Genomic DNA, 18,803 nt, shown 5'->3' on the forward strand with positions numbered 1-18,803 from the left:
ATGGAGCAAATGTCCAGCTGGCTGTCACATCCACTTGTGATAGAAACAAGTGACTGGCCAAGCAAGCGGATGGGCAGTGGTGGCTTCAGCCACCTGCCCCACTGCCTAATGCAGGCACTCGTCCCTGCATAATGGTGAGGATGGCTTTGCTCAGTGCCAAATATTTCTTCATACTCCATCCCCAGATCTGTGCATTTCAAGTCAGTGCCCAATGTGTTGAATGCCTTCTTGAGATCTACATCTAGGGAGAGGGTAGAGAATCATTTGGCGACACTGATACGTCTGTTCTCAATGCCGATTTCATCTTGGAGGAAGTTGCTGAGGGACTCACACAATTCAATGCAAATAGCCTCAACATCTCAGGTATCAGTCACAAACTAGTGGTGCTCCTTACACCTCTGCAATCTCTTTGTAATTAGGAGCACTGCTTTTAATTGCTTAGGGCTGAATCCAAAGGGATGCTGATGTCCCTGCTGATTCCTTTCTACCCCACCAATGTCCTTCTGCAAGGGAGATTTAGCACTTTCTAGGGGAGGCCCCAATCAACAGAAACACTCATTCCTGGATGGAGGTAGGTCCTAAATTGCCTTTGCACAAACAGTGGGTGGCACTTGTGCAATTGAGTTGGTGGTGCAGAAGAGAATTGGCGGCAGTGGAAACATCCTACTGGAATTCTGCCCTCTGCCTCAGCATGTACAGGATGGTAGTGGCATCTGCTTGAAGCTGTTTTTGGTACTTGCTGAACACACAAAGGATGTCTGCCAGAAAAGCTGCGAGTTCCAGGTTTTACTCTGTGACAAGCTAAGCAAAGAATCCCTTGCTACTGTCCTTCAATCATTGGAAGTACATAACAAGCCATGCCAGGAACAAAGAATTGTAACCATGAGGGCGTAGGAGTATTCTGCCCATCATACCTCAAAGATGGTTGGGAGTGACAGCATGCAAAGTCTGTTTATTTCAGCCAACTCCTTCAGTTCTTATGTATGTATGGGGCCTGGGAGCTCAACTCTGCCTAGCTTCCCATCTGATTGCAGACTGAAGGAGGGTGAAACTTTTTATCAGCCACAGCTGCAAGATTCATCCTTGAGGTCTCTGATTTACAGCCTGGGATTGTAAGAATCAAGCAGGAGGAGGACACCACAGGGGAGATGTCTCCCAGGTTATGGAATTAACCAAAGAGACCCCCTCTTAGCCGTAGTGCTCACTTACAGTCCGGATTCCCCAGAAAGGATAAGTTGTCAGAAGGGAAGCTAAAGAATAGTGCAGGGGACATCTTAATTTCCCAGAATACTTTCTTACGTTTAGGCTAGATCTACACTATATCTACACTACTGCTTTAGAGAGTATTGAAGTGCACTGATAACTGTTAGAGAACATTACATATTGCACATACTGCTTTCATAGTGTTATTTCCTGCTTTTTATTCCACGTTATCCAAAATACTGCAATAAATATACCCCTACAAGGTATAAACGCTCAAGAGGGATATAGCATGACCATGATACAATTGTAATGATTTAACCTGGACTTTAGACTCTTGTCTGCCTTGAATCCTGTATCATTCGACTCTGACTTGGAATCTGTTGCTGTGCTTGAACTCTGACTGTGACTCTGTGTGGATTCTAGCCTTGGAACAAAGCAACATGCTGATAATGTCTGCCTTGGCTATCTGATTTATTGGGTAAGCTTTACCAAAAACTCTGGAAAGCTGGTCTGTGCAACCTGATCTGCTGCAATAAAGTGTTTAGTTGTAATTTGTATCCTGTGTTGGGTTGCCTGAATGTGTCACAAAGCTGAGCCTGACACCCAAACTGTCAAGAATACACATTTTGGTGGGTTTAGTCACATGTTGAGCATGAACTGGAGCATCCCTAAATGCTTATCGTATATATATATATATATATATATATATATATATATATATATATTCATTAATTTAAATATGATATGAAAGAAATAGCTATGCTGGGAAACTTTACAAAGAGGATTTTAAAAAAGCAATTCCCCATGGCTTCCAAATTTCCAGAAGTTTTACTTGTCTTATCTTACCTAAAATTCTTCTTATTATATAGTTTTTAGAAATTATTTAGGGGGAATAACGATCAGGTAGCAATATATGAACACCTTGTCTTAAACATTTTATTCATCATTCTAAAAGAAAATATTTCATTATTCAAAATTTTCAGTTTTGACTTGCTTTCGCAACTCTATCCCTTCCCTAACCTATAGATGGGTACTATCTCCCAACACAAAAAACATAACTGATGGGCAGATCCCCCCACCCCAAATTATCATTGAAGTGACATGGATTTATTACCTGTGACAAAATGTAAATTGTCCCTGTAGAATGTGATGGATGTTTTGCTTATATTTATGATTATGGTATACTAGAGCTGGGGGGTTCATAACAGCATAAGAACATAAGAAGCACCATGCTGGATCAGACCAAGGGTCCATCTAGTCCAGCACTCTGTTCACACAGTGGCCAACCAGCTGTCGACCAAGGACCAACAACAAGTAACAACAACAACAACAATAATAAAAAGCACACTCCCACCCAGGTCCCCCAGCAACTGGTGCACACAGGCTTACTGCCTCAGATACTGGAGGTAGCACATAGCCATCAGGGCTAGTATCCATTGGTAGCCTTCTCGCCCAGGAATTTATCCAACCCCCTTTTAAAGCCATCCAATTTGGTGGCCATCACTACATCTTGTGGTAGTGAATTCCATAGTTTAACTATCTGCTGTGTGAAGAAGTACTTCTGCTTATTTGTCCTGAGTCTCCCACCAATCAGCTTCATGGGATGACCCCGGGTTCTAGTATTGTGGGAGAGGGAGAAAAATGTTTCTCCATCATGGGGAGCACACCATGGCTGCTCAAAACCCACACACTTATTGCCTCTAATAGCAAATTATTGCCTCTAATTATTGCCTCTAATAACAAATTAAGGCGTCATCTACTAGGCCCAAGAGACTGCAAGGGTTTACAGACTGAACTAGGTAGGCATCAAGGTTTCCAGGCCAATTGAAGGAAAATCAGGTGTATTAATATTAGTAGATTGGTGCTCTGGACCTTATTTCAGACAGTGCTGCAAATCATGTCCCTGTTTTGTACAGCACCCAGGGTGCCATGGTTACTAAATAACCGCAGAAGGAGTACCTAGAGAAAATGCTAGAAACAGAAAGTTAGTTTAGAGTTTGAGGTTGTTGACCATTTTAGTTCAAAAAAAGAGACCAGAATCAGATTAGAATAAAGCAGGAGTAAGAAGGACACACATTTGCTTCGTGATTTTGTTAAAATCCGTGTGCATAGCCATGTTTTTGCAATTGACATAATGGGAACATTTTCCCTGTTCTGTTCCTAGCAATACATCTAAGTCACCGCATTCTACCGAGCCCCCGCGTTCTAATAAGCATTGCCTTCCAAGTGGCAATTCCACTCTCCCTGTGAATTTTGACAAGTCTGTGTCATATCAAAGGATAAGCATTTGCCAGTACTTTTCTCCAGCCACAAAGGAGGAAGTTTGTTTGAAGAATGTCAAGTTGCACCTGCTGGCACACACACACACACACACGGGAAAGATGAAAAGGAAGAACGGGAATGGTTAACAGCGGATTGTTCCCCCTGCCTCCTCTCCTCCACACACACATACACTCAAATGAAACAAAAGTACTTGGTTTTGACATAAAAGACTTGTTGCCTTTCAAATGATACAGTTGCCAGGAGTTCACTTTTGCTTCAGATGGAGAAGCGATGAAATAACAAGAGCTGTCCTTACCTCTTATGCAAGAGTTTGTGATTGGCTTACATAAAATGCATAAGGTGATCACTTATTGAATCAGGACCCCTTAGTGTATGGCTATCCAGGGAAATTTAGGGCCACTGCACTTGCAGAACAGCCCTGCCATTTCCATGGTGGGTGGTCTTCGAAGGTCCTGCATGCTTCACATGCAGAAGGTCCCCGGTTCAATCCTCGGTTTCTCCAGGTAGTGCTGGAAAAAATCCTGCCTGGAATCTTGGAGAACTGCTGCCAGTCAGTGTTGACAAATGCTGAGCTAGATGGACCAGTGGTCTAAGGCAGCTTCCAATGTTCCTTTGTGTCTGGGAGTTCTGGCGATGGCTGAATCTGTCAGTTTCAGTTCCTCATTTTTCTGATCTTAAACCTGGTTCATCTTGAGCTTTCAAACAAACAAACAAAAAATTGTATGAAAATGCATAAGGATTTTTATTAATTTATCAATCAATCAATCAGTCACAAATTTATACTGCCCAACAGCCTAAGCTCTCTGGGCAATTTACAACTAAAACCATAAAATCCAGTTTAAAACTTTAAAATCACATAAAACCAGAATAAATTACAGTCCAGGGAAGGCTTGTTTAAAAAGATATGCTTTTGTGCACATTTCTCCCAATACATGGATTTTTGCGTTTTTGTATGCATTTTTGCCTAATACACATATTTTTGTAAACAGTACATATTTGAACATTAGTTTTTCTAATATACACACTTCTGCTTGCATTTTTTGTTGTTGCTGTTGTTGAAATCTCCATTGTAAAATTTGGGAAAGTGTGAATTTTGAAGGATAAATTATTTTTTAGTTTGGATTGCATAGTGGTTTGGAAATGTGAAATTAGGTAAATTCACATTAATATGTGACCTAAATAAATTTCTCTACAAGCCTTGTCTGGGAGTATGGTTACTGCTTGCTTCCAGATATGCAAATTACAGAAATGGGTCAAATCATGGCAGAGATGCACGGTCCCATATATGCTCAAGTCTTGAACATTGAAGGCTGAAGGGCCAGGCTGCACATTTTCCATAGCAGAGCTGTGTGTGATTGGTTTGTTTACCTCAATGTAAGCATGCATGGCCCCAATTTGATTGGAATCATGCTGCTCTGGGAGGGAGGATTTAAACATTACCCCTTCCATTTTATCCAAAAATTCTACACAGACACACTCTGTGTATAGTTTGGTGCTAAGATCCCACAAGGCTCTTTATTGCTTTGCTGCAAGAGACCAAAAAACCCCCCCAAAAACCCCTAAAGATTAAAAAAAAAACCCGCACCTTCAGGGGTTGAACAGTGCATTTCAGTGGTTCCTGTTCTTGTTATTCATGTCATTCTTGTGAATTAATTTTAGGTGAATTTATTCAAAGCCAGATCTTAAAGGCTGGTTCATCCCCATAGTTGCCACTGGAACATCTGGTATATTGTGTTTAACTACTCTGCATGCGAAGACTAATGAGTTCTGAATTGCTTGTTAGCAAGATGTTAATAGTCATCATAACGCTGATGTGTCTCATGTAGACCAATGCTATGTATGTTTACTCATAAGTAAGTCTCTCTCAATGAGACAATTCCAATATAAGTGTTTATACAATTGTAGCCCTGGTTTGTGCCAACCACAAGATAACTTCACTAGTTTTGGACCATCCAGTCTTAAACATTCTTGAAAGGAGGTTTCAAATTGCAGAGAACACATCTTCAGGTCCATAGATAGATAGATAGATAGATAGATAGATAGATAGATAGATAGGTTCATTACATTAATAGGCTGATGATTGCTGGTATAGCATAGCTTCTAAAATTCTGAAGTCTCTGGTTTGAATCTTACCTCTGTCATGAACTGAGTAGGTGGACTCTGGCAAACTGCTCTCTCTCAGCCTCACTCCTTCCATCTGCAATATGGAGATAATACTACTACTTGGCCTTAAAGTTTTGTTGTGAGAATTATAATTAGATGATGCATGTGAAGTGATTTGAAAACTTGAAAGAGCTATATACAAATTAAGTATCATGATGATTATGTTAACCCAGTAAGATTGAGCATTCTTTTACAGTTAAGTGGCATAAATGATTAAACTGATCTATAACATAATCCAGTAAAGTTATCCCCTATCAAGACTTTGGAAACATAGAATTCTCATAAATCAATTAAAAAGGCCTGGAGATAGGTGAAAATGCATAAATGTAAAGTAATGGGATAGTTACATGAGTATAAGAAGCAAAAGAGTCCCAGCATTGGGAAAAAGGTGGGAATAATAATAATAATAATAATAATAATAATAATACATCAATTCTCTATTTATGAATGAATTTGCACACAGATTTATTGGTGGCAATTGTATTTTACTTAAACTTTAAAAAATGCAAATCTTGCATAAGTGCTTCAGTATATAATTACAGAGCTGATGTCAAGGGTTGATGGTGAACCTCTGCAGTGGGGAGCATTTCTATCCATGGATGCTGCCAGTGCAATTTACAACCCTGATTCCCATTGCATGGAAAGCTTCCACAGATTTCAAAAATAGAAATGAATAAAATAAAATAAAAGGCACAATCATGGAGGAAGAGGATGGGAGGAGCACTATGATGTTGGAGCTACGGTTGAACCTGCAACTCCACAGCCCTGCTGCCATGTTGCTTGTTTGGGTGAGTAATGCTTGAATAGGGTTATTGAAACAACAAGGAAGTGGCTATGCTGAGAAGATAATTTTGGCAAAGTTGAGACCATGTATATAATGAGCAGAAAATATATGAACTGGATGTGCCTTTTGCACATATTCCAGCTCCTAAATTACAGGGACGGCATTGAATTTGTATTTACAAAGTCTCATTCGGAGGGGTGCATTAGCCCCAGGAGGGAGATGGAATAGACCAGCAGGAGCTCATTTGATTAGGGGCAGGATTTGGAAATAGATGGTAGGAAACAGATCTTTGCATGGGGTTGTTGGCACAACTTTAAAGTTTCCTTAGTTTAAGGACACATTTCAGTTTTGGAAAAGCCATGTATCTTTGAATATCATGTGCAGTGCATATGTACTCTCTTTCTTTCACCCTCTCTCACCCACTCTCTCGTTCTCTCTGCTTTTGTGGTTGTGTCATTCTGCCTCCACCCTACCCCACCCGATATGATAATGAATAACTACAAAAGCCCATAAAAATAACTTCAGGGGGAAAGGATTTCCTTTCATCACACTCTGGTTGTTGTTTTTTATTTGGTATGGATTCTGCTGTAGCAGTGTAAATTTCAAAGCACACCCCTGTTCAGTTTGCAGCTTGTTCTACCTCCCATTCTCACTTAAAAGACCAGTGGCATATAAGTGCACTGTATAGGTATGTGGATGAGTTTGGAGCAAACCTACCATTTGGAACAATGATGTGTTTCCCTTATTCATGCTTTGCACCTTCATGGCTCCATAAAGTTAATTACATCTGCAAAACGGGTATGTCACAGGGTGTGCCATCAGACAGGGGGATCGTGTTCCCTTATCATCACTTTCCCTCTGCTTCTGTCCCACAATACTCTCTCTTTCTTCACATGGGGAAGAAAGAGGCAGTAAACAATTACCACATGGATCATTCAGTGGGTGTTTTTATCATGCTGCTTTTCCTGCACACAGCAGGAAATGGCGGCACATTTTGCTTCCCCCACTGCCAAATTGGATTTATGAAGGCCAGAAGGAGCAGGAGACATGTGGGAGGTGGACGGTGTTGTCAAAAGGACCCACAAAAAACCATGAGTGAGCAGTAACGAGCTCATCTGATAATGCTCAGAGACTTGATGAGGAGACAAAAAGTATATCCTAGGGACTTGAAATATAACAACACAAACAATCACAGCTGTGAAAACATTGGGAGAGGAGGACAGAGAAAAATAAAGACTCTCTAAACTGCACAAACAGTTGTCATATTAGAGATAAGTGGATTAGATCCAAAGTTAATTAGACTTAGGTAACATGGAACTCAATGGTTAAGTCATGACTAAGTTTTTCCATTAATTTCCATGACTATGTTCACATGACACACCAACCCATGATGTCTGAAACAATCCACGTTGGGTTAGCTCATCTTCCAAACCTGGAATAGTTTTATCAGGGTGACCCATGGTCTGTATTAGGGGTTGTTTTCCTCAAGATAGGTTGCTGTTTTGTCTCAACCTGGACGTGTCAACTCATCCCGAGTAAAAGGCATCTGGCAGTGAGCCATTTGGCAAGAGTGGCAGAACCCCCTGCTGTTCTTCCTGAACACGTCTGTGATTGCTTTTCGTCACCACAGCCGAACTGCTGCCACTACCCTTTGCCAGAGCCAGCCCCTCCAAATTGCCCCAGCCAACCATCTCTTGCCAAGACCCCCCCCATGCCTGCCCTGAGCACAATCCCAATTGCAGTCAAAGCTCCCCCCCCCTTTTTAAAAGATTTTTTTGTGTGTGCACAAAAACGGACCTTGGAAAAGTGTTTTTGCATTTTCCCAGCCCCATTTTATGTGAGCAAATGGGTCCTTTATTAGTGGAGACTGGTAGCTCTGATTTTTTGTGGGGCTGTGAATCCATTCCGGGTTTCAGCCAGAACCAGCCAGAACTCTAAAGGAGCTGTCCAAGGTGCTGAACCTACTTTGGAGATAGGGTTCAACTCCTATTGAACTATTTTTAGCAGAGAATCATAGACAAAAATGCTGGCCAAAGGAAGTTGGTGAAATGGCATTTTCTTGACTGTCCTCTCTCTAGAGCCCCCTGAGGATCAGGAAAGGAGGAGGCACTGGGCCTGCAGGGGAAGGAGGTGGCAGAAAAGTCTCTTTCTGGCAACTTCCTTCAGCAAGTAGATCTTAAGATCCAGCTGATAGCGTCGCTGAGCTTTAATTCCATGATACATTTTGCTTTTTAACACAGTTTGGAATGAAATCATGTAACTATTTCTCCCAATGTGAACATCTTTCTCCATTTTTCTAATAGTGAAATGAAAAGGCTACCATGTAGTAACCTTGTTTAGATACTCCCATCTTGTTGGCAGAGCAAGCTAGAAAGAGGGGTATTGATCCTTCCCTTAACATTTTAACCCAAGAGAGCAAGAAGAAACGTAATGAATGCACTTAACAATGCAATCCTATGTCTACTCATAAGTAAATCTGCATTAGGATTCACTCCCAGGTAAGTAAGTATAAACTTGCAGCCTAAATGTAAAATGTTTCTGAAAAGCAACTGAGCATTTCTATTAACGTTTGGAGACTTTCAGGTGCTATGCTGATAAATGTGTCAAAATGCTGAAATGGGGCTGACTGATTAATTAGATAGGGGGGGAAATAGTGTTGTTCCCCTCAAGGGCCTGGTGTTTTTGATACAGAGTTTGAGAATTGCCAGGGCTCTGAAAAATGCTGTTTTACAGATGAAAGGATTCTCTGGTGCCAGATGGATAGTGAGGATTTAGGCAGCTTGGTCATTTTCTGATTCTTCCGTGGAGACATCAGAGGGCAACAACTAAAGAGAGTCTGTTTGGTCTTGAATAAAGATATATTATTTCTACAAATGTTGAAGTTATGAAAGTTTCTCTATCGATGCCAGATTTGGTGTTTTATGCATGTGTGTGTGTGTGTGATATGACATTTCAAACTCACAGTTGCAAGAAGCCTTGGGCAGTATATTAATATTGACACATTTATCAATATTAACTACAGCTTTGTTAAATTTTCTTTCAGGTAAGGTTCATTCCAGTTTCACTTTATTTTGAAAGTTTAGGCTGCATCTTAGCTACAGAAGTGATAAGCCTGCATAATTATTCAGTTGTTTTGTTTGAATTGCTCCAGAAACAAAATTGCTCTCTCTCTTTCTCTCTCTCTGTGTTCCCTGTCACATTCAGTTATTATTAGAAGTATGTTTAATAATGTGAGGTTAAAAGAGGTTAATGATACATCTTGCTTTAACTCAGTTTAGCCATAGCTGATGCAGTTAAGTGTTCGCACCTGTTAAGGTCAGCTATGCTGCTATCTTAACATGGAATTAACAGCCTGCATTCTCTACTGTATCTTGCTCATACACCAGATTCCCCACACCTTCTTTATGACAACTACATTTTAGAAACAACTGCAGCTAAAGAATTTAAAGACATCTGAAATAACCCTGATATCAAAAGAAAGAGAGATTAAGTTACACCTTTGACCTTCAGAATGAAAACTGCAAAACTAGATTAGATGCTACAGATTCAAGGTACAAAGATTCTGGATTTCAGTTCATTTAATTTATTCTTCCATTAAACTCTCAAGGTAACCTCCTTTGGTGCTGTCTATGAAAATAAAGGATTTTATGATGGGAAAGGGAAAGATTTCAAGAGCAAAGAAAGCTACTTAGCTCCATGCCCCCCCACTTTCGAATGTACATATTTTATTTATGTCAGTCTTTTTCTCCACCACCTTTGCTTTTTCTGACATTTAATTAACCAGATGCCTCTGATGTCAAAACAAACATAAAATATGGCTGCTTGCAGGGAATATGAACCTAATTAAGATGAAGTTTTGGACAAAACGTAAGACAAGTTTTGAATTCTCATCAGGTTCTAATCCACTTTATAAAATGTTCCCAGATGTTTGCGAGCCTCGAAGACCATCTTTGTATCTGGTGAAGTTAATGCTTATATTGAAAATTGCAATATTAATCATCTTTGGAAGAGGTGATTTTATTTGGAACATCAGGACATACTCATTGCTGGCATGAGTCCATTGCTTCAGTATCGCTTAGGGTGGTATGAGTTTGGCCCACCATTTTGCAAACTGTCCGTCAGTAGTAAATAACCCTGATAAATTTTAGCTTAGTTTTCATTCGCTAGCTGTTTTTGTCTTCTTCTTTTTAAATATGCATGATGTTATTTTCACTGGAGAATGAAACATTCAAATATGACTTGGTAGATTTCGGGAGAACTTTATGGACTGTCCTGTTTTATTCTCTGCATGGATGAGGGAATAAGAGGTTGTGAGGAGAGGAAGATGCTCAGGGAGGAGGATTTTAGCAATGGAGCAAGAGATGGGTGGAAGGAGGAATTTGAGTAAAGGCCAAGGATGGAAATGGGGCAGTGGGTGGCACATGAGAAGGAAATACTGCTGTGCTTTTCCTTCCAATTCCTGCAGATATGTTTTTGTTAAATACCTACTTATTATACCCCCATTAACCAGTATAAGTAATGAAAAAAGGCACTATATTTGGTGCTGTGTGGCCAAGTGCATATAAGAATCCTGTTTTAGAACACTCCCACTTAGTATTCAGAAAATCTCTCCTCTGCATATCGCTAAAATAGAGTTATTCAATAAAGCAATGGGGTGAGCAGGGGTGAAAGTGGGGAGATCTGAAACTAATAAGTAGGTAGGTCATGCCATGTAAGACCACCTTGTAGATCAGTTGTAAGGGCCTATTGTTGTTATGAGACTATTTCTGGGAAAACCAACTCATGAAAAGTTCTTTTTATTGAATTCTTAAACCTAAAGAGTTCCATACACACACAAATACATTCCATAATCAAAACCCTGTTGGTTTAAGACCAGAGTTAAGGCTATCTCATGTTGCTGCAAATATGTTGAATTGTAATACTTGCTTTAGCCGTAATAGAAAAGAGAAAAAATATTGTTGATGTATCACATGACCCAGATTCAGAAGGATGCTCTGTCTGCAAATTCCTGTTATACGTTCAGTACATGTCCCAATACCAAAAGGAACTGTCCAGATATTAAGACTGAGTGGGGATGCCCTCTTGATGGTGCCACATTTGCCTGGAATTTGTTAATTTGCAGCAACCCAAGAGAGACATTATCAGTAGACGCCCCCAAGCTTGGAACTTCTTCCCAACCCAACTTGTAAACCATGGATAAATGATGAGTTACAGGTCTGAGTCATTTCTCCGTCAACAACCCACAATTCTGCATTTGGACACCACAACAAACAACCCAGGGTTGGATCATCTCTGGGCTGTTTAGATTAGCAGCCAGATGGCAGCTGGGAGCCAAAACTTTCACTCCCTCCCACTTGTTCATGATAACCCAGAGTTGAAATAAGTCCTGGGAGCTGTGATGCCTGAACAAGTCATAGTCTAGATTCCAGCCTCTTTCTCTTTTCTCTCTCTCTCTCTCTAAAAGGTAGGACAGAATGTACTGCAGATAGGGGCTGGCTGATGGTAATGATGCCAGTCCAAAGAAACAGCCCATGCATTGATCTGCAGAGATATCTGGTCCCTGGCAGATGATGTCACAGTCCTGGTTCCAGGTTCTTTCCCTTGGGAAGAGCAAATCATGTTGTAGTGGGAAGAAAAGTAACCAGTAGCATACTTCCTTGGTGTTTGGGTTCTTAAAGCAGTCTTTAAATCCTGTCCATTCCATTTTAAAAAAACAAACATCTGCATGCCCCTTTTATGCACATGCAACAAATGGATCCTGTGTAATGGGGTCTAGCTTTTATCTACTTCTTGTCAAACTCTCTGAATGGCACAAGCACACTATCTTAGGACTTCCAGTATAACATCCTAGGACGAATCCTATGCATGATGAGGGCTAACAAACTGAGACTCAATCCAGACAAGACGGAGGTACTGTTAGTGGGTGGTTCATCTGTCCGGCGAGGTGATGTTTGCCCTGTCCTGGATGGGGTTGCACTCTCCCTAAAGGATCGGGTCCGTAGTTTGGGGGTGCTCTTGGATCCAGAACTGTCACTTGAGGCACAGGTGAACTCAGTGGCAAAGAGCACCTTTTATCAGCTTAGGCTGATATACCAACTACGCCCTTATGTGGACAGAGATAGCCTAGCTACAGTTATCCATGCTCTGATAACCTCTCGCTTGGATTACTGCAATGCGTTATACATGGGACTGCCTTTGAAAACGGTCCGGAAGCTTCAGCTGGTACAAAATAGGGCAGCCCGTTTACTAACAGGGACTGGCCGGCGAGATCACATTACGCCAGTCCTTTTCCAGCTTCATTGGCTGCCAGTCCAGGTCCGGGCCCGATTCAAAGTGCTGGTATTGACATTTAAAGCCCTAAACGGTTTGGGGCCAGGTTATTTGAAGGAACGCCTCCTCCCATATGTACCTACCCGGACCTTAAGATCATCTACAGGGGCCCTTCTCCGTGAGCCCCTGCCAAAGGAAGTGAGGCAGGTGGCTACTAAGAGGAGGGCTTTCTCTGCTGTGGCACCCCGGTTGTGGAATGAGCTCCCCAGAGAGGTCCGCCTGGCACCTACACTGTACTGCTTTCGTCGCCAGCTGAAGACCTTTTTATTCTCTCAGTATTTTAACACTTAATTTTAACTTAAATTTAAATTTTACTGTTTTAACTCTGTATTTTAATCTTATAATCAACTTTGCTGTGTGGTTTTATTCTGGTTGCGCTTTTTATACTGTATTTCGTAATTGTGTTTTTAACCTGTTGGATGTTTTCTGTGGTTTTAATTTTTGTGAACCGCCCAGAGAGCTTCGGCTATTGGGCGGTATAAAAATGTAATAAATAAATAAATAAAAAATAAATGTTTAAACAGGACTTTTTCTATCTCAGCATGCATAGGATTGTACCCTCAGTTTATTAAACATTTCCCACCAATTGGCTGTGTTAAACTTCTAAAGCCACTGCTTCATATGTAGGCACTTCCACACGATAACCGGGACCCACCCAAAGACCTGCACAGTGAACTCCACATGCACAGTGGGGTTTCCTTCTTTCCAAAAATAGCCTCCAATCTGTCTGATATCATCCCCTAAAACGTGAGAAGCCCCGTTTGCATACCCCTTTTAGGCCCCTTAAAAGGCCTTTCTGTCTTAGAATCAATATGTTTTGGATCATATGACAGCATCTGAAGACAGATGACACTTCAAAGATGTTGACTTCATATAATACTTTGATCCTGAAACCCACCCACCCCCAAGCATTTAATAGTTGGGAAATCAACTTTTACAAGGGCCAGAATCAAGAAATGTACTCTTTTTTTTTAAAGGCACATTTCACAAAACATGAACAACCTTATATGGCAAAAATGGATGAAATCGGTGAGCCCTTGCTTCACCCTAGAAATGGGGGATCAAAAGCACAAGGCTTTTACATTGTTTGAAGCTTCTCTTCTCCTGAGTGTCCAAATTAGTCGTAACTCCCATTACTTTCAATTAGACATAAGTGCTTAACTCTGTGTAAAGCTTCCTTTGATTTCTATGAGACTAAAATGCATGTAAATGTATTCTCTTGATTGCATGTGAATTGTTTGCAACTGTACCATGAGCACCTAGTTGAAATCTGCCAAAAACAACCTCTTTTAAAACCATGAGTATTATATTAATGGATTAATTGCAATATTTCCTCCAGCACATTTATTTATCCATTCAGTTATGTATCAGTAAACATATGATGAATTTGTTACTTTCCCCTACATTAAGAAATGTGAAGACTAATTAAAATGTTTAAAGATGACAATTCTATAGCTAATTTTTATTATACGCTTTTAAAAACACAATTTTCCGGTATCGTTTGCTGTCCAGGTAAAAGTGCAACTCCTCTGACATAGCGAAATATTCCAACCAGCTCTCTGTTAAATGACTTCAGTGTCAGCATATCTGGGAACTACTCATAAGAGCTATATGTAGCCTTGGTCAGAACTTGATCTATCTAGTTTCCATGTATTAACTTTCCTACATTCCCTGCTAATGCTGGCTAAGATTAAGCTATGGAGAATCCAATTAATGCTGCAGAAATATTTATTTCATGGAGGGGCTCATTCATCAGCAGTGCACATGCATGCTTTGTTATGCCTTTATTTTTCATAAGCTGCACATATATTCCACAAAGAGAATCAAAATATCAAACAGGTTGCAGCTATAACGATCCGGTCATGTTTTTACAGATTCGTTTTTTAAAAAATGTCAGACTGAGAGATTAACTAGTTGTAAGGATATTAATTGTTTGGTTACAGCTAAAGACAAATGCATCAATGGGCAAGTCAGACTTAGTCGGAAGCAATAAATCATTGTGGAATTTTATGAATGTCTTTAGCTGAAAAAATACAATTGACTTTGGGCTCGAGAAAGAAATAATGAAGCTACTGTGATCCATCATTCTAACACAACAAAATTTACTGATCTTGTTTTGCTTTGTATTTATTTAGGACCCAATCCTCAGTTCATTTGGGGATGCAGAGAAGACAGTCACTTCATCAACAAAGCACCCCACCAATTTCAACGCCAGGTATTTCAGCATGTACTCAACTCTTTCACTGAAATCAACTGGTGTCAAGACCCGTTCAGATGTTTCTCCAAGTGAAAGGGCTACAGTTGTGGTTAAAGGATAGCAGAGGTGCCTGCCTGGTCACCCAGCTCTGCCTCCAAGCTCCATATATTGAGAGAAGGCCTGCAGGGAGAGCCAGCTGTACTCCTGGAGGTTCCTCCACTCTGATTGGAGCCCAAGTTGCACAGAGCTCCTGCTTGAATAGAGCCTCCATAAGTACACCTGGCTCTCACTTCAGATCTTCCCTCAATGTGTAGTCCTCAGGACTATTTAGCAGGGTGTACGGGGCAACACCAGGGACAGGGAATAACATGTGAAGAGCTTTGGAAAGGAAAGGAACCTCTCGTACAAGCACTGACTCTTGGAGGGATGCCAGCTTTCGCTGACGTTTTCTTGGCAGGCCTTATAGCGGGGTGGTTTGCCGTTGCCTTCCCCGGCCGTGATTACCTTTCCCCCAGCTAACTGGGTACTCATTTTACCGACCTCGGAAGGATGGAAGGCTGAGTCAACCCGAGCCGGCTGCCTGAAACCAGCTTCCACTGGGATCGAACTCAGGCTGTGGGGAGAGTTTCAGCTGCAGAAACTGCTGCTTTACTGCTCTGCGCCACACGAGGCATGTGAAGAACTTTAGAAGGGCTTAAATATGGATGTTTGCAGCATCTGGTCCTAGCAAACAGGGCTCCTGTATGCTAGGCATTTAAATGCTAGGCATTTAAAAAATTGGGAGCCCAGGCTCGTAGCATGCCAATCTGCATAAAATGCACATATATAAACATTTATCTTTATATGCAAATGTAGAAATTATTTTTAGGATTTGTTCAATTTCACAGGAGGCAAAGCTAACCAATTTAATTCTCATCCATATAATCTCAAATAAAGTGAATTCTTTTAATTTTCACCCTGCCCCAGATCATCCCAAGCCAATTGGATTCCACCCCCAAGCTTAATTGCCATGCAGGTAGAGATCAGGGGAAGGGGGCTGCAGTATTTGGGAAGGGGAGAGTTAACCCTTCCCACCCCAGCTGCAACCCCCTCTGAAAATCACCCCCAACATGGCAATTAAGCTAAGCGACAACAACAAAACTTCCACCGGCACTAATGGACACTCAGGGCTGGGGTCCCATGGCCTCAGACCTAGCAATGCCTCTGTGTCTCATGCATGCTTACTTCAGAGTATGTTCTGTTGACTTCAGTGGGGCTACTTCTGAATAAATAAGAATAGACTCATGCTTCAAAGACATTGACTGGGTTCACACAACATGCTAACCCATACTCAGTGGTTTAGTGTGGGTTGTGGTTGAATCCCATGGGTTGTTTGTTGAACATGGGTTAACATGTTCTGAACCCATGACATTTTCTGCAGGGTGGCTTGTTAACCATGCAGTGTGGTTTATTTTTCTTGAACAAGCCACCTTAAGAACCCATGGTTTGTTGTTGGGCTGTTCAGAGTGTTTAACAAGCCACCCTGCATGCTTAACAAGGCACCCTGCGTAAAATGCACTCTGTTCAGACAATACGATAACCTGCAGTTCAACAACAACCCATGGTTCAACTGCTGGGTGTGGGTTAGTGTGTTGTGTGAATCAAATTGCCTTCTTGTGATGTATTCTCCAATTTTCACAGAGGGGGACTTGCAAACAAGTGACCCCTTATGTGAAAATGGAAATGGAGCACTTTTCTGCAGCAGCAAACCTGGCTCAACCGAAAACTAAAGCTGATCTGGCTCCCTCAGGAGTGTCCCTGTAGGACACATGTGTTGCAAGCTAACACATTTATTGCATTCATACTTTTCTTTGTTTTGCCTTATTTCTTTCACTTTTAGACCTTCCAGTAACCAAAGTAACAGGTAAATGACATTCAAAATAACAATAAAATAATTATATTAATACAGCACATCATAAAACCAGGATAAAACCAGCAGCTTGGAGTAAAAGCCTCATCTTCACGTCATAACATCAGAGTAACAATACCAGCAAAAAGAACCATGCAATAATCAAAAAGCTCTAAAAGAGCTCTTAAATTTTTTAAGGGTTTACATCTAAGCGATGTAATGTATGAAGCAGCAGTGCACAGTCACACTGGAAGATTGTACCATTCCTGTGCCAGAGTATTTGAACTACTCTTTCAAACAGCAAAAATTATATTTCATTGGACCAAGTAGTTGTAATATTTTAATTAAACTGATGTTATGATGTGGAACAAAACTATGTAGATAGGTTCCTCTGGGACTCTCAAAAGAGGTGATGTCCCTTTATTATACAATTCCATTTTTCTCCCAAGTGATGAGCATTGTTTACTTCATTGTTTTTACATACTTAAATGAAACTCAATTCCTCAGCCATTTCTCTGGACAAGGGCTAAGCCTCTGTCAGAAGGAATTCTCTGCTGTGTTTTCATTAATTTAAGAATGGTCTAGACATAAAACAAAATCTGTTCTGTTTTTCCTCTGAGCACCTATGATTAGAGTTCTCCTATTTCAGGTCTCAGGTCTCAGATAATGCGTGTTTGTGTTTGTATGTCTCTGTATAGTGTGTGTGTGTGTGTGTGTGTGTGTGTGTGTGTGTGAGAGAGAGAGAGAGAGAGAGAGAGAGAGAGAGAGAGAGAGAGAGAGATTGTTTGTTTGTGGAGTGATTGTAAGACTATTCACTTTCTTTCTTGTTCAAAAACAGGATCCTAAAACTAGAGGAAGATTATTTGTCTACCACTTGATCGGACTTTACTTTTTGAGGGTTACAATCTTACAAACACCGGTTTGTTACTTTTGTTGACTTATTTTACCTAGTACAGCACCTAAAATTAAATTCCAACTTTGCTAATATGAAACATGCACTAAATGATTTGCTTAATGCTGGAGGCAGATCCGGGTAACTGCTGGATTTTACTTTTTCAAAACTGGAGGATTGGCCATTACTTATTATTATTATTATTATTATTATTTATTTATTTATTTATTTATTTATATAGCACCATCAGTGTACATGGTGCTGTACAGAGTACAGAGCACTTTCTTTGCCTCAGAACCAGAAAAAGTTTGTTCTCTGATTTTAATCTGTCAAACAGAGAAGCAGCACACAGGATGAGGGATACAATTCTGTCATCTTCCCATGATGACTGGTCCTTTAGTAAATGTAGCACTGACAGGGGTGCAGTTAAAGCCAGGTCCTGGGACATTCGAATCAGGACATTCGAATCAGGACTTAATAAAAGTAGCCATTGGGTTAGACTGTAAGACAGACTGCTTTTCTTCATCTTTTCTTCAAAAGAAGAGTCCATTGAGATCAAAATTATGGAAACCTCATTGTACTGAGTGTAGGACGATAGACAAGTTAGCCACAGATCTGGTGAGTCATTGCTTTTTCCTTGACAATAAATTGTAGGCATTTGTATTGTACCCAGTGTATTTGATTTATCACTAGTTCTAGAAAGGTCACGAAATGAGAGAATATCCTGAGTTATTAAATTGCATATCTGTTCAGTTTTATGAAACCACTCGGGCCTCCAAATGACAATTGGGTATTGGTAGAAAGTATTTAAGGTTGAAATTTGCATTGAAATAAGCTTTGAAGTATGGCAAAAAGAGCCTGCAATTTCCCCAATAAATCTCTGTCCTGGTGTAGAATGAAAATTCTGAAGGACCCAGCCTCTGCAAATTAGCAAATGATTGTCAGAAACAGTTTTCTTTTCTTATCTTAGCCAAGAGATAAAATGCCACTTGTTAAACAGATGTTGGGAAGGGAAGAAAGTCAACAAATAAGTTGCTCTCCTAGCTTTTGGGATGTTAAATAA

The sequence above is a fragment of the Elgaria multicarinata genome, chromosome 5 (genome assembly GCF_023053635.1).
Source record: "Elgaria multicarinata webbii isolate HBS135686 ecotype San Diego chromosome 5, rElgMul1.1.pri, whole genome shotgun sequence".
Classification (NCBI taxonomy): domain Eukaryota; kingdom Metazoa; phylum Chordata; class Lepidosauria; order Squamata; family Anguidae; genus Elgaria; species Elgaria multicarinata.